Below are 15,506 nucleotides of genomic sequence, written 5' to 3'. Positions count from 1 at the left end.
GATGTAATAAAAAAAATATCTCGTCTTTCTCTGTGCATAGTTGCCAATGAGATGATTAGTTAATTAAAACTAAATCGAACAGAAACTTTTGTGTGTGAGTCAAAGACAAGAGGAGCTCAGACTGGAGTTGGGTCTGGGTGGTGGGCCTCTAATCCTGGAGGACAAAAAAAAAGGAAGAAAAAAAAAACCCGGCACATCCACCGAGACAAATCGCGTTTGATGGACGCCCGCTGTTAGATCCAAAAGCAGCGGTTCGGTCTGTGAGGCCCATTGTGTCGGAGGAACCCTGAGAAGGAAACACGCTCAAAATTTATTAGAAGCGCGGCTCCTCAAATACGATATTAATTCACGGACAGCGCAGTGAATGCAGATAATCCTAATTCAATCGGAGGAGTGAGTCGGTGACGTCGCAGAGCCGACTCCTGCTTTTAGACGTTTTGGCTTCTCACAGGAAAAACAAACAGAAAAATAATGAAAATGGGGAAACATTTTTTCCCATAAAAAAAATAAAATTTCCCTTTTTTTATTTTATTATTCTTATTTTTTTAATCCTCTTAACAGATTCCCTTTTTAAAAATGTTGCAAATTAAAAATGAAAGACGTTTTGAAATATGTAAGGTGAAGATAAATAATTTAAATCTCTTTTTCTAACTAGCTTAGAAGAAAAATTGACATTAAACTTTTAGGTCGTCTGTTAACTTAATCTTAATGGAACAAGAAAAAAAAAAGGGTTTTCAGGATAAGGAGGGGAAAAAATACGATGCAACGCTGCCGCCTGGCAGGGATTCAGTGCTGCAGTTTGTGTGGGTAACAGATGCTTGCAGTGGTAGAAAATGTTCCTGAGAGCTCAGGACCAGCAGACTGTGGTGAGGAGGATTATGAGCGTCTCCGTGTTTATCTCTGGTGTCCACATGTGAGGATATATTGGTGTGTTGCGGTGGTGCCCTGGGCTCTGTGGTCAGATGGAGGAGGCTGGCCGGTGCGTTCGAGTCAGCTCGGGGTCAGTCCAAACACTGGCAGCTATTCATGGACAGATCAAGTTGATGTGGGATTCCTCTGCCCCTCATTTCCATATGAATGTAGATATGCTAAAGTTAAAAAAAAAAAAAAAAAAGCAAGATCCTCGTCCCTGAGCCACAGACGGCTGAGAAAACAAGCATTTGCCAGAAGGAATCTGCATCTATTCCCATGGCAAATAAATACATCGGCGCGTTAAATATAATTATGAGAAAGGAGGAAAAAACAGATATTACACATAAAATTAATCTTTGTTTTGCATCATAAATTATTCAAAGTCGACGCCGTCAGCCTCACGGTCACAATACAAACACGTTGGGTTATAGTGAGACGCGTCGCTGTGAATGGGCACGCACACAAGAACAGGCTCCATCCCAGCCAGCCGGTATAAAGGCTGGAGCCAGACAAAGAGTCTGTCCTGAAAGACAAACAGCAGGAAGCACGAAACCCAGAATGAACGTGATGCAGAGACGCCGGCATCAAGCAGCCCGTGAAGCATGAAGCCGTGTTGGTGAGGCGGCGGTGGACTGAAACACGCAGATTAAAAACAAAACAAATAGTGGAGATCTGCATACCCTGGACGTCCTGTGTCCCGCCTGCTACCTGGCGCGGTAGGGCCGGAGGGAGCTGCGTCGACGAAGCACCGTCACGTGTTGGCGCCCGGGGCTCGGGGTGGCCGCGGGCCTCTGTACGCAGACGGACGACCTGGAGCGCGCCTATTGTTGCGGTCCATCGCTTGGCTCACAGACAAACCTCCGTGGCCTTTGGCTGTTTAAAGGTGGGCTCAAACCGAGAGCAAGGGGACCATCTATTACGGGGAGTGATGAGGGGAGGGGACACACACAGACCCCCAAACGGGGGTAACGCTCAGACAGCCAGGTTTATAGCTGCAGATGAGGATCACTGCTTTCTGCGGAGCGACCTCTTGTACAGATACAAATGATCGACGAAATACACCAGAAATCAATCATTTAAAATGTATCTAGGTGTAAAAAAAACAAACAATGGAGTCAATTTGCTTGATGACACAAAAACACTGCAAAAAGAATGAGTTATTTAGCATTCCCTGAGAGCCAATCTTTGCCTTATAATTACAAAATCTATACTTATTAGAACCTTTGATTACAGCCAGCAAAACAAAACATTCAAAATAAAACTTAAAAAACTGTCAGAGATATAGATTAAAATGGCAATTTACTTAGCTCAGGTATAGTAGCATTTACCTCAAAATAGTCGCACATGTATATGCATGCTATCGTTTATCTAGTGTAATGTGACCATTTTGGTGCAGATGAAAAACTCATATCAAACCAAAATGTTCTGTAATGTTTGAATAAAAATGTCTTTGTGGATGGAACATCAAAAATATTACTGGGTCAGGATAACTGATTAAACACTGAGAATCCTTGCTAGCTAAGACCAATTATGTAGAAATATGAGTCAGTCAAATTTCTCGTTATGTACACTTGTTTTATCCATGCTATATTACATTCTGTCATTACAGAGCACCATTTGTCATTAAGTTCAATCAGAATTTGAATGTAAAAACCAGAAAGACTAAAAAGATACAAAGAAACAGAACCCTAAAGCCCGGTTGGAACGACCTTCCAACCGGGAAGGTTCTGGTGGATAGCACGACTGTCTGGACCTCAGGGACTTCGTTTTAGAGGAGTCTCCAACCTCGGTGCTTGAAAACTCCTGTCCACCAGGTTTTAGATGCAACCCTGCTCCCACACAGCTGAATAAAATGAAAGTCTAATTACCACCGCTTTGTCAAACCTGATGGAGTGCTGAAGAGGTAATTCAGTCTTTTGACTTATGTGTGGAGGATCTTGAGGACCAGGGTTGGAGACGCCTGTTGTAGAGGTCCTTCAGGTTGACTGGAAATATTTCCAAACACACAAATGTGTTTCTCTTGCATGAAAAAGTCTAGGTGCCTTCTTTCAGCCAGGTGGCCGATATCACACAGCAATACGAGTCCATGATCCTCCAACTACTTCTTGTCACATTCTTGTTCTTTGTGGTTTGCACCAGTGGCGACTTCCAGTTGTTGATTATTTGATGCAAAAAAAGTGTTTCTATTGCAGTTTTGCAAAGTTAACCAATTTTGATATGGCCAAAAAAGAAAACCACCTCATCCTAACAACACAACTTTTTGTTAAAAAACAATATTTTTGGGGGGGGCGGGGAAATTGCAGCGCTTCCATTAACCAGATTTATTCTCGAAATGAAAAATTGCTAAATTATATGGTCAATGGGAACACATCTAGTGTGGCACTTTCTCTTGCATCTCAGTAAAGGACCTTAAACTGTAGTATCGATTTTCCAACCGTAACTCTGAAAACCTTGGCTGACCTTGATACCGGTAACTGGACCGTACCTCGAGGCAAGAGGAACACAAGAAATATTAGACTTTTTCTTTTCTTTTCACTTTAAGTCACAGTGTGTGGCTATCTTGAGCGGCTCGCTTGCCTCTGCCAGCTATGCAAACAGAGAGAACGTGACATCACTTCTGTAACATCTCCAAGCTACGCAGCAGGTTCAATGAGTGCTGCAGACTCAGTCTAACGTTCACTACCGGCCCTTACGAAGGCCTCACGAAACGCATGCTAACAAGGAGGCTCTGATACTGTTATGACCGGAAAGAACTTTAATTTTCCGTCCACAGTGTTAGAGGGACTGTTTGCTTACACTGGACGTTGATCTAAAGAACAATATGTCCCCAGCGCAGGTCCCATCCAGAGCGCACCCACGGAAATAAAGACGACAAGCCCTGGTGGGAGCAAACAGAGACAGAAAACCCTTTCAGGCAGAGCACATCAATTCCTGCTCGTCATCGTTTGAGCATATTTTATTACACTTTGACAAAAATCACACCCATCGCCCTACAGCTAACATGAAACGGGAATTGAGGGTTTTGACTCCATGTTAGAAAGTTGGCAAAGATGGAACAAGTGGGTTGATTGTTCCTTAAAAGGTCAGTCCTTAAAAGAGGAGTCATCATCCCAGCATAAATCTGTCACCTTGAACAGGAAAAACAGGAGCTTCTGACACAAACCGATAGGCTGTAGGGAGAAGAATGAAGGCTGAGGGTTGAAGGAGATGAGAAAAAAAAAAAATCAGCGGTTCACCATGTGGCCCACAATCTATTCATTGCTCCCGTTTAATTTCTTTTGGGTGCATAATCCTTTCAGTTTCAATGGCAAATTTAACAGTCCCCAAGGCCTAAGCACCAGACTGGTCAATACAAAACCAGACAACTAATTACTGAGCGCACCGTGCTCTCCTCTGCCCCCTCCTCTCTTTTTCTTCCTTTTTTCTCTCCTTCGTTCCTCTTCTCACTCCAGCAGCTGTGGGGATCATGTCCACAAGAGCAGCAGTCAGCCAGTATTAGGTTTCCACTTCCCAGATCTCCCTTAAAAGCTTGTCCCATAATGGCCCTTCAGTCACACAAACACGCATAGGGTTTCATCTGAAAAATGACGCACACCGTGGGACAGGGACATGCGAGCGATGATGCTCACTTCAGCCGTTTGAAAGATTTTTAAAACGTACTTCAGTTTGATTCTCTTTTAGTTCTTCTTTTAGGTGTTAATTTACTTTTTTTCAAGATTTCAACTTCAAAAATACAGAAACCGCTTTCCGGGAGACAAAAACGTAAATGTTCTTGATGTCGAGCAGTTAAGTAGCTGCTTTAAGAGCATGTAATTACCATGTAATTGACACCTTGTTTTAAAGTAATAAACATGGTTACAACCTGACAAGCTAGCAAGCTCATAAAAAACACTCAGACCTGACCTGCACCTGAGAGTCAGGAGCCAGTGTGGCTGAAAACGGCAGTAATTTAATCAGAAAGTTTGTTGACATTGAATATATGACAAGAAAACCAGTTTGATTAATGAATTCAGTTAACTGATTTAATTAAATAAGCGAGTGCTGTTTAAGAAAATTTTTTAAAAAGCACTGTCTAACAAATGTCAGAGAGTATTAAGGTATTTTCCCTCTATTACCTTAAAGTAAATATTTTTAGGTGTTGAGTAAAACCAAATTTTGATTTAATCCCAACCTCCCTGAGCTCTTCCTGTTCAACGTGATCTCTCTCCTCAAAACAGAGAATTCAATTTATTCGCTATTTTATACAATAGATTTTATTAAAATAAACAGCACACTTTGCATTTTTTATAGATAAAAGCTCTGGGTTGAATAATATTCAGACTGAGCTGAAATACTGTAAATCTTCAGCTGGAGCTCAAATTGAATATTTGTTTTTATTAATGTTTTGTTGTGAATAGGTGCTATAAAAATGAACAGAATTTATTACAATTGAATTGTAATGAGATTATTAACAGGACTGGGTATTGTTGGGGTTTTACGCTCCTAGTTTGCCGATGGTTTAGTTGAAAACAATCAAATAAGTTGGGAATGATAAAGAGCCGGGAAATTTAAAAGACAGCATACGTTTCAGCTAAAAAAAAAAAATTACCAAATTTGATGTAATTATATATATATATATATATATATATATATATATATATATATATATATATATATATCCTATTAAGCACCTTCTGCTATCAAATTAATAATCTGTTAACAGATCAGCCTTTAACTGTATTGGTGTTAAGTCAAAAAAAATTTTTTTAGCTAAAATGCATCCTTTGCTAAAAAATTTAATAATAAACAATAACTAAAAGTTATGCTGTTACTGCATTTTAGGCAATAAGAAGTTTATTTCCTTATTTAAAAAGGAATTAAATTATTTGTTAATGCACTTCTAAAATTGTATTAAGAAGGCTTGAGTGATTAAATTAAAAATCTGCAGAATGTGGCTTTTTTTCCCAATCAGAACAATCGATAATGAAAATAGTCGTCAATTGCAGTCCTATAATTTAAAAATGTACATTCTCAGACGTTAGTGAAACGTTATTTTACTGGCTATTTTAAGAGACGCATCATAATAATGGAGTTGATCCTGTAAAACGAAGTTTTAACTCCTCTGAAAACCCAAGTGGATGCATGTGGTGCATGAGACCCGTAGCGTTGCCTTTCACACATGGTGCCGCTTTTGGTGCAGATGAGAAAGAATGCATCCTGTGCTTCCCAAGAGTAAACACCACGGCTGTGACAACGGTAGCACAGTCATGATAGCATGCTTGCTGTAAGCCCAGCCCCACGTTTGGCGACTGCTGTCCTGAGCTTTGCGGGGATCCTCTGTAAACAGATGCACTGTCAAGGCTTTGATCATGACCCAGGCACACACCAGCAGCCACTAATTTGCTGATGGGTTTAAAAACTCCCCCAGTTAAGATCACTTCCCTCAGATAATGGGAAGAGTTGCCCCCCGGTGACCTGAGTGGAGTGTCCTTTGTCTCACTCCTAATGTTTGACTTAGACCATTGTGTCTGCATTATCCACCACCCTACCCCCCCAATAACAGCCAAGCTGCACCACCCTCAGAACGGAAACGCTAAATGCATGGACGCCATTTCCCTGCATGCCCCTCAGAGCTGTACCCCTTACTACCCACCCCAGCACAGGGTTTGTGTGTCCACAAAAGGCAGAGCTGTTTAAAATGATACAAAGGGAATCACGTGGGACGGACTCACACGCACACACACACACACACACACACACACACGCACACACACACACGCACACACACACACACGGGTTCACAAAGAAGTCCTGCAACCCCTTGGTTTGCAAAGCAGGAGGACAAACTCCTGTTGGCTCAAAGAGAAGCAGACAAATTGATCATGATCTCTTGACCCAAGTAGCAGGCAGCTGTCCAAAACAAACATCTCTGAGATTGCTCAAACACAAAATGAGATAAATCCCTCAGAATAAAACACTTATTGGATTGTTCAGAAAATAAACAATGTCAGCAGTATTTGAAATGAAATCCATCAAATGACCCGACATTCAGAAGGCAAGTTTGTTCCAAGCACCTTGCAGTAACCTCTGTTACAGCCGCTGTATTAGAACATGTAGATTCAGTAAGAGGCAACTGCAGAAAACTCTTAACTCCACGTAAGCCGCATTTCCAACAACCTTTATTTATGCGCATTTTGAAGGATTGCATTGAACAAAGATTGACGGAAACTGCAAAATTCAAAATTTTGGAAAAATGTTGGCTTGAGGTGGTGTTAGGCTTTTCCAACAACAAAAAAAGTTTATGCGCTAAGAGGGCAACAGAAATACCTTTTGCCAAAAAGTTCTGAGGTAACGAACGCTCCCATCCTCTGGCAGGTCAAAGTGCAAACCTCCAGCTCAGAGAGGAGGACTCTATTTTTCAGAGATGTGTGGTTTATTATGTTTATTTAACGTCAACATCTGATGAAATTATGCCTAAGTTGCATTTTCCTTTTTTGTAACATTTTAAAAGTTTGCTCACGGCTGGATGGAATCGTAGCTACAGCTAACTGAGGTCCAACTGGTCCATTCGTTTCATTTTCCACCTTAGGGATGTAGGCGCTAAATGATGCAGGAATTTAAAGCTGAACCATTTTCTCAATTATTCAGAGACCAAAGACTGAAACATTAATACTGCTCATCTGTTTCTAATATTTTAGTAACCTTATCAGTTTAACAAAATACTGTCCACAGAAAAAAATATAACCACGGGACTTTAATTGAAAACAAGAACAGAAACGAAGCTTTTTTTAATGTCTTGTTCTATGCTTCTGTGTGCATCATAAGAAATGGATCTCTGGTAATGGGTCACACAGCCTCATTTAAAAACCTGACATCATCATCATCATCAACCCACTTGGGGCGTTTTATGCTCGCATTCGATCCTGTTTGTGGATTTGTGTGTGTGCAAATAAAAGGCTCTGGGTTAATTTGCCCCTTCACCAATTCCTAACCCTGTTTTGTTCCAACCTTTTTTCAATTTTGTCCCCATAAACAAATGATTTCTAAGCATACCATTGATGCTATATATCAGTTATTTTTTTAGTTACTGATCATTTTTCTAAATTATGGAAATAGGGACCAAAACTGCAGGAAAATGGCAAAAGGTCCAAACAGGTGCAAGCAGACAGCAGTTCAGCATGACGGACTTTGGATCATGTCATGTTCAATAAATTACAACATTCGTCCAGATGAATCTCATTTTTTCAGATTAAAAGTAACTTTTGAAAACGACGACCTTTAAGCAGATATCTAGCATGCTTTTTATTAAGCCCACATATCTTTTTGCATAGTTTTTTATTCATCCAATGTAATATTCTAATTTTAAATGTCATGGTTTTATTAGCTGTAAGCAGAAATCTTTATGATTAATAGAAATGAAGAATGTGAATCATCCATCTGTGTGCAATTAATCTATAAAGTGCTTAGCTTAGTAACAAAGTTGCTGAAATAAAAAGATTTTTCAATAATATTTTAATTTATTGAATGAGACTGCTCAGTTTTACCTTACTTAATTTAATTTGACTTATGTAACAGAGTGCACTTTGTCTTCTTGCTTACCTTCAAATGAAAATAGTTTTTGTGTTTGGCAAATATTACGAACCAACTGTGTTTGACTCAAGTTGGCAAAAGAGGAAACTCTTCTCATAATCGTTCTCTGATCTAAATGGAACATTATGTGTTTTAACTTTAATAACTACACAAGCAAATTGTTATTTCTACTGCAAAAAAATCTGTGTAAGATCATTTTACCCCGTTGCCCATCCCTACTTTGCACTATCCTTTTGAATGTTGCCTTAAGATTAAGAAAATAGGCTTGTTGTGATAAATTGGAACCAATTCAAGACGCAGTCATAGATAATAGATATTCAGAGGAATGCTGAAGACTTGGCCTAACATCATTAAAAATTAAATAACAACTGATCTATGATCATTATCGTCTGTCATTAGTTAAGTGCTGAAGACAAACCAACAGAGTATTGAGTTCTTACTTTTGTTTTCATCAAAAGAGTGAAGGTTAAGCAGTGTTCATGATTCATGACTTGCTCCATGAAGATAGATTTCGAAACAGAACATGTAAGAACGTATCTTGGAGTTTCACTGAGAGAGGCCCTGAAATGGTGCAGAGACCTCTTTGTCTCTGCATTTCACTAGGAACGGGTTAACATCCAGCCACAGTACAGCATCCCATTTTACCCTGATTAGCTCTAAGAAAATATCAGCAGATCAATTACTGCTAAATCTTTTTGTTTCATTAATACATCAAACTGTAAATGCATCGACACGCGGCGTATTCTCTGATGCTATGATTGTAGTCAGTAAGGTTAGGGACATGGGCTTTGCAGGAAACATAAGAATGATCCTGCAACTGTTTCACACTTCCCAAGGTATTTTTTAATCACTTAGGGCAGATGTTTGTAGCATTTATATAAAGTTTACACAAATCAGGTGTAGATGTCATAGACCTCAAAATATGCAAGTCAGCTGAAAGCTAAATTTGTATGCTGGAGAAAATCGTAATTACTAAAACCCTTATAAGGTGGATAGGATGATATTCAAAACTAAAACTAAACAGTAAAAGTTAAACTACAGTGGCAAAAAAATAAATAAAAAAAACATGGATAGTACAGGAACTAAAGCGGTGCCAACTATTCCACTTATGGTTAACACTGTCTAGGACTAAAGTTAGCAAGCTACAAGCAGCATGTCTATTATCACAGCTGACGGGTGACCCAAGCAGATTAGCCTAAAGAATAAAAGCTTTATTAGATACTGAGACTAAAATGTCCAGAATAGCAAAAAGGGTTAATAGTTAGTGCAATAAGTTTGTACCAACTTATTGCACTTTTGTGAGACTATGTCACAAAATCTAAATAACTAAATAAATACTGGACCACAATACACCATGCTATATTATTTAACCAAAAGTTGTAAATGTTGCTTTTGTGTTTTAAATGTGAATCATCAAATTTACATTTTTGTTTGAAATATCAAGTTTAATTTATTGCATTCTTCTTACATGAGGCCCATGTTGTTAAAGACATGAAGCACCCAGTGCACTATTTAGACTCCAGCCTCTAATCATTTTAATGCCGGTGTTGGACACATAACACATTAAAGTTTTCAGTTTTTTTTAAATACGATTTAAACTTCCAGATTACTTTATCAGAGTAGTTTGTTGACTTTTTCCATGTCTCTATGTGACTTCCTGACATTACTCAGTCTTTTATAACAATCCACAACCCAACTTACCTGGGACAAACTTAAAAGAAAAAGAAACCAAAGACTTACAGACATCCCTAAAAGAAATAATGGAGTGTAAACTCCATATATGGAACCTAGTTTACTATTTGGACTATTATTCCCACACAAATCTCTTATCCAACTTTGCTCAATCTTTAGGACTCTTACAAATATGTATGGCTACAACATCTTAAAATGCATAATTAGGAGCTAGAAAAATAAACTTGTATTTATTTGTATTACTTCATGATTCATTGTTTGTCTCGTCACCTTTTAATGAGCAGCCATCTTTCTATCTGTAATGATATAATAATAACACCTACAGATTTTAGGTGTGTTGAAAATCTCCACCTCAACACACCCAAAGTGGATTTAGGTTATTTTCCTTTAAATATTAGCAGCATGATAAATGATCAAATGCCTCTCCTTCTCTTCCTCCGTTTTTTGACAACATAATTAAAGCCGAGCCAGTGACTGGGGTTAGCATTATTAGGGCTACATGCTCAGTGGTTTTCTTGGCTCAAACTGAGTGAACTTGGCTGCTCTCTTCAGCAGTGTGAAATTCAAAATTAGGCAAGCCTCCCAGCATGATCTTCCAACAATTTAAAGCAGAAATACTGTCAAAACCGCTGTTTGAACTTCGTGGTAATCAACACTAAAAACAGGTTGTGCTTTAAGCGTATTACAGATGGTTGTGAAGGGGACAGGAGAGGCTAGAGAGGCCCACTTATTTCATTTACATGCACTCTTGTAATATGATCAGCGCCCGAGTAAGACAATACCCAGATTGGGACTCTCATGCAAACATCCTAACAATATTATCTTAGTTGCATTATGGTTGTAATGGAAGTATGCACAACTAGATTTACAGTGATGGATAACCCATTGATTTTTAAAAGACTTTCAGCATACAGTGTATAGAACATACAGATACAGGAAGACAACGCTTTTACAATCTACAAGTGGAAAAGGTCTCTGTCAACAACTGGCACAACTTGTATGAATGTACTGAAGTAGTAAGAGGTGTAGTTTGAACAAAAACCATCACTCCAACAGTGAAAGAAAGAAAAAACTGCGGAGCAGGAAACAGTGAAGCGTAACTACTGTTTCTCTGCTGGTTGAGTGGCAGTAAGGGAAAACCACTTCCTATTTCCTGAAGCCTTCCGATCCTGCCCGCTTCTGGGTTTCTGTTTTCATCCTCAATGCCACCTGTGTCATTCAGATGTCAGCAGCAGCCCGACAACTAATAAATCACTGCTGCTAAGTGAGCTTTTCCTTTTTACTGCTTGCACACAACAACTGGGCTAATTTATAACCAGACGAGGCATGAGGCAAAGGCTAAAACTGGCTGTGTGGGTCAGAGGGGTTATCTGACAAGTCTACGCTTGGTGTGAAGGACAAAAAGCTGCTGCGATCTTCTGTATGCACACATGCAGTGGAAAAACATGTTTGCTCCTTTCAGATTGGACAACAGCAATTTTATTTAGTAAAGTAAATAAAGCCAAAGTTTCTCCATTCAACTTTTTCAAATTCATATGGACATATTCTGAATGTGACTCAGAGTAGGGAAAGGCATTTATTGTCCTGGTTATGATGATTTTTTAAATTATTATTTTGATATGAAGAATATTAACATTACTTTTTTTTTTTTTTTGTCACTTTTCTGAGTGCGGTGAAAAAGAGTACTACAAAAAAATTGCAGTACTTCATGTATCTTGTGTCCTGAAGCACTATTCAATAATCTGTTCTTTGATTTTTATTGACTTTTCTGTTTGTTTGTTTTTAAGCTAAATTTATGCTTGACATAATCTATCATAAAAAAAAGTCTGCAAGGGATTTTTAAGTGTCAATTTTATCCATATTATAATAAATACCACAAAATATACTGGTGAACTTTTAAGTCCGTATCACCCATCCCTAACTGAGAGAACATTATACTTCTTTTTCTCAGTGCTGCGTAAGCAGTTTGTGGTTTTTAGCAGGCACAGTTGGAGCAGAAAGAGGAGCCACCTCCATTAAAAGTGCAACTTTTTGACAGCAAACTTCGCGAATCCTCATGACGGCGGCCTACTGTTCTGCTGCTTCATTATACCGTGACCTACATGCTCAAAATAGAGAACTAGATTCTGCAGTAGACATTGTGTCTGTGTCTATAAAAGAGCTGTGCTGCTGACTGAGATCCAGCGTGCGCGCACACACACACAAATCCCCTGCATCATTTAAATAAGGCAAATTAAAAACAAAGGCACAATTAGTTGAAATTACAGCTTGACAGCACCTTCCACAAAAGAAATATGCTCACAATTGCAAGTCAAGACATTTAATTCCCATGTTGCTGCCATGTCTAATGACAAGAGGGAGCGAGGGAGGCAGAGAATGAGTCAGACAGAGAAGGGGTCTGATTTCTTCAACGAGCGAGAGAGAGGGGTCAAAACCCGCCAACAGCCAACGAGCCAACAAGGTGAAGCACATAAATCACAGCACTAAAGTTCAGCAGCTGACCAAAATCACTTCACTTTCTCATTGCATTCATGCAAAGTGAGGATGGTTGAGAAGTTTCTCACTGGTGAGGTTAAAATAAAGACCAAAGGAATAAACAGGCCTAGAAATGGTGACAAATGTTTTTGCAAGTGAAAAACTGCAGTTTTATCTGTTGCGTGCAGAAATAGGAAATTAAAAATATCTTCCAAATAATTTGTAAAAATATAAAATAAAATAAAATAAAGAGCTAATTCAAGATTTTAGAAATGCACAGAAACTAAATAAACATAAAACACTAAATGCAACAATTCATTGTCAAATAAATACATAATTCAAAATGTACTATAAAGATGCACAGAGTGCTGCTGAGGTATCCTTTAGATTTATCACACAAAAGGCTCATTCAGGGAGCCTGCAGAGAAATGTTCATTTGGAACCGCAGCAAAATCTACCAATATCTTCTTCAGCTTTCTGCAGAAAGCAGACAGCAGTCATGATAGTCAGAAACATTTCATTTCAGCAACACCACCAAAAAAAATCTACAACCCTGAAGCATTTCAACAAAGGCCGACCAAATCCAGATCGGCGCTCAGCCGACAGGGCTTCTCAACTGTGAAACTTTTGCAGATTTCTGGATTAAAAACAATTGAGCGAGCAATTTGTTAGCAGAAATGCTTACTCTACAATTTTGTAATATAGAAATTCTCCAGATCTTGTCCTTATTTATTAAAGAAATTGAGAATTTTTTTTGTGTGTTTGTGTGTTCTATAATTTAAATCCATCATAACTGAGCATTGGGTAAATTTTATCAGGCAGAAACGCAGATCTCCTTCACTTCAGCTCCAAATACAAAGAGACGTTTCAGTGTCAGTGTCACAACTAAAAAAGTTTTTTCGAGCCATCGTGCCATTCTCTTTGACCCCACCAAATTCCCTTCCCCCATATGGCCCTGTTTTCCATCCCCCCCGCATCAGTCCACCTTGACCCTCAAAATTTAAAATTCAACAGCCTCTTACAGCCGTGGGACGACAGCAGCTTCAAACATAAAGTGAAAAAAGTTCTGTTTTCTTTCATTTTGCCTAAAACAAAACACCAGTCCAACACTTTTTAAAAAACCCAATTTGCTAGCTATGGAGCAGGGCAGGCAGATGGAGATTCTCACCGACACAACTTCTGAAAAGTGCTTCGCTAGAAACAGAAGAGCACTTACCACATAGTTCCCGACATCTGAGCTCGCAAATGTAAGATTCCTCTCGCTTTATCTCCGATCCGCTTAAATTTTTCGGAGCTTCCTTATGGCACCCCCACCCCTCCGACAGGCAGAAAGCAGAGACAGCGCGGCGGAGGGAGAGTCAAACACCCCGAGAAGAGAGCGGGAGAGGGAGGGGAGCATTAGCCCTGGTGTGGGGAAGATGGAGGGGATTCTTGCAGCTGTGAAACACCACCAGCCCCTCCCCGCCTCACCCACCTCCCACCCTGTCACTATCTCCTCAAATTCAATCCTCTTCTCCATGTGTGTCTGCAACACCGCGGAAAAAGGCTACGGAAACAAAGTGATCTCCTTACATGCAGCCCAGAGAAGGAGGCAGAGGGAGGGTGGGAGCAGGAGAGCGAGAAACATGCGCAGGCAGCGGCGGGGAAAGAAAACAAGCTAGGAAGGCCGAGGCAGCCGGAGGAGAGCAGCAGGTTCAAGTTTTCAGCGTTTTCTCCACTTTTGTTGTAAAACTTGCCGGCTGAGTGGGAGGGAACAAGCGCTGGGTTTCTAGGCAAGGAAATAGTCCATAATATCTTCCAGCTTCTTTCAACCCCCCTCCTCTTCTCCCTCACTCTTTCTCTCGCTCCGGTAATAAGCCTGGCTGCTCCAACCCCCCTCCTCCAGGCGCTGGAATGCAAAGAGAGACTTTCAAGAGGCCCAGTCAGACAAACCCTGGAGTCAGTGCACCTTGACCTTTAGGTCAGATGTAGTGTGTGTGAGCGGCTTGCAGCTTTAACTGCGACTGTGTCTGTGTATAATTATATACATATATATATCTGTGTGTGTTGAGTGGAGGATGGGGGATGAGGAGGGCGGGGGGTTCCTCATGAGATCATGTAACTGTGGTCAGAGAGCCACTTGACACAGATAATTCTGTCAGACACTTGGACCCCATCACAACCAGCATTCCACCGGCTGCTGTTACCTTCACATAATGCAGGCCTTCCCTCCAACACAATCGCCCCGTTGAAGGGAACGATACTGAATGTTCTCTTTTTACTTACTTAATAACTCACATCAGCAAGAACAGGCCAATTACGGAGCTACAGGGAGAGACAATATGTTCAATAGGGTCTGTGCAGCTTTTCCGTGTTATAGATTCGGTGTCAGATTAATGATGTAATGATGGCTGAGAAGTCAATGTGAACAACTGAAGAAGGGGAACTGTTTTATTTTGATGTTTTCTTTTAATGTGGTTATATTTTTCACTTCTGTCAAAATGAGGCAGTCAAACTTTTTCTGGCCTGATAGAAAGGCTGATGTATATACACCATAAATGGAAATTTTAAATGTTGGCCAGTAAAATGAATCTTAATCTTAATTAAACATACTGGCTTAAAGACATAGATTCCAGTAAAGGTTAAATTCCATAACCAGCTACCTGTGTTTTAGCTATACTGATTATTCAGTGCAACTTCAATTAATTAATTATAAAGACTCGCTTTATCCTTCTAATTACTTTTTTTTTTTTACGTACAAAAGGTTCCAGCCAGAACCTTCGCACTCAGGTGTTTCTGGTACGCCCATAAAACTGATGCACATCCGCAAACAACAATGCACGACAAAACTGCTTCTTTTGGCCCACTGGGGGTTAATT

The 15,506-nt window shown here is 39.8% G+C and overlaps 1 long non-coding RNA gene across 1 annotated transcript in view; it reads right to left on the bottom strand.

Annotated features, from left to right (window-relative positions):
* LOC148155525 (uncharacterized) overlaps positions 1–14,503 on the bottom strand; it is a 57,549-nt gene extending 43,046 nt beyond the window's left edge. Inside the window, exon 1 of the long non-coding RNA XR_015765200.1 lies at positions 13,865–14,503. This is a non-coding gene — a long non-coding RNA (uncharacterized LOC148155525). The remainder of the gene's footprint in view (positions 1–13,864) is intronic.
* Positions 14,504–15,506: the final 1,003 nt, after the last annotated feature.

The sequence above is a fragment of the Poecilia mexicana genome, unplaced genomic scaffold, assembly GCF_051168715.1.
Source record: "Poecilia mexicana isolate PSO_F unplaced genomic scaffold, ASM5116871v1 scaffold_14, whole genome shotgun sequence".
NCBI lineage: Eukaryota > Metazoa > Chordata > Actinopteri > Cyprinodontiformes > Poeciliidae > Poecilia > Poecilia mexicana.
This window is presented reverse-complemented; position numbering and strand designations above follow the sequence as displayed.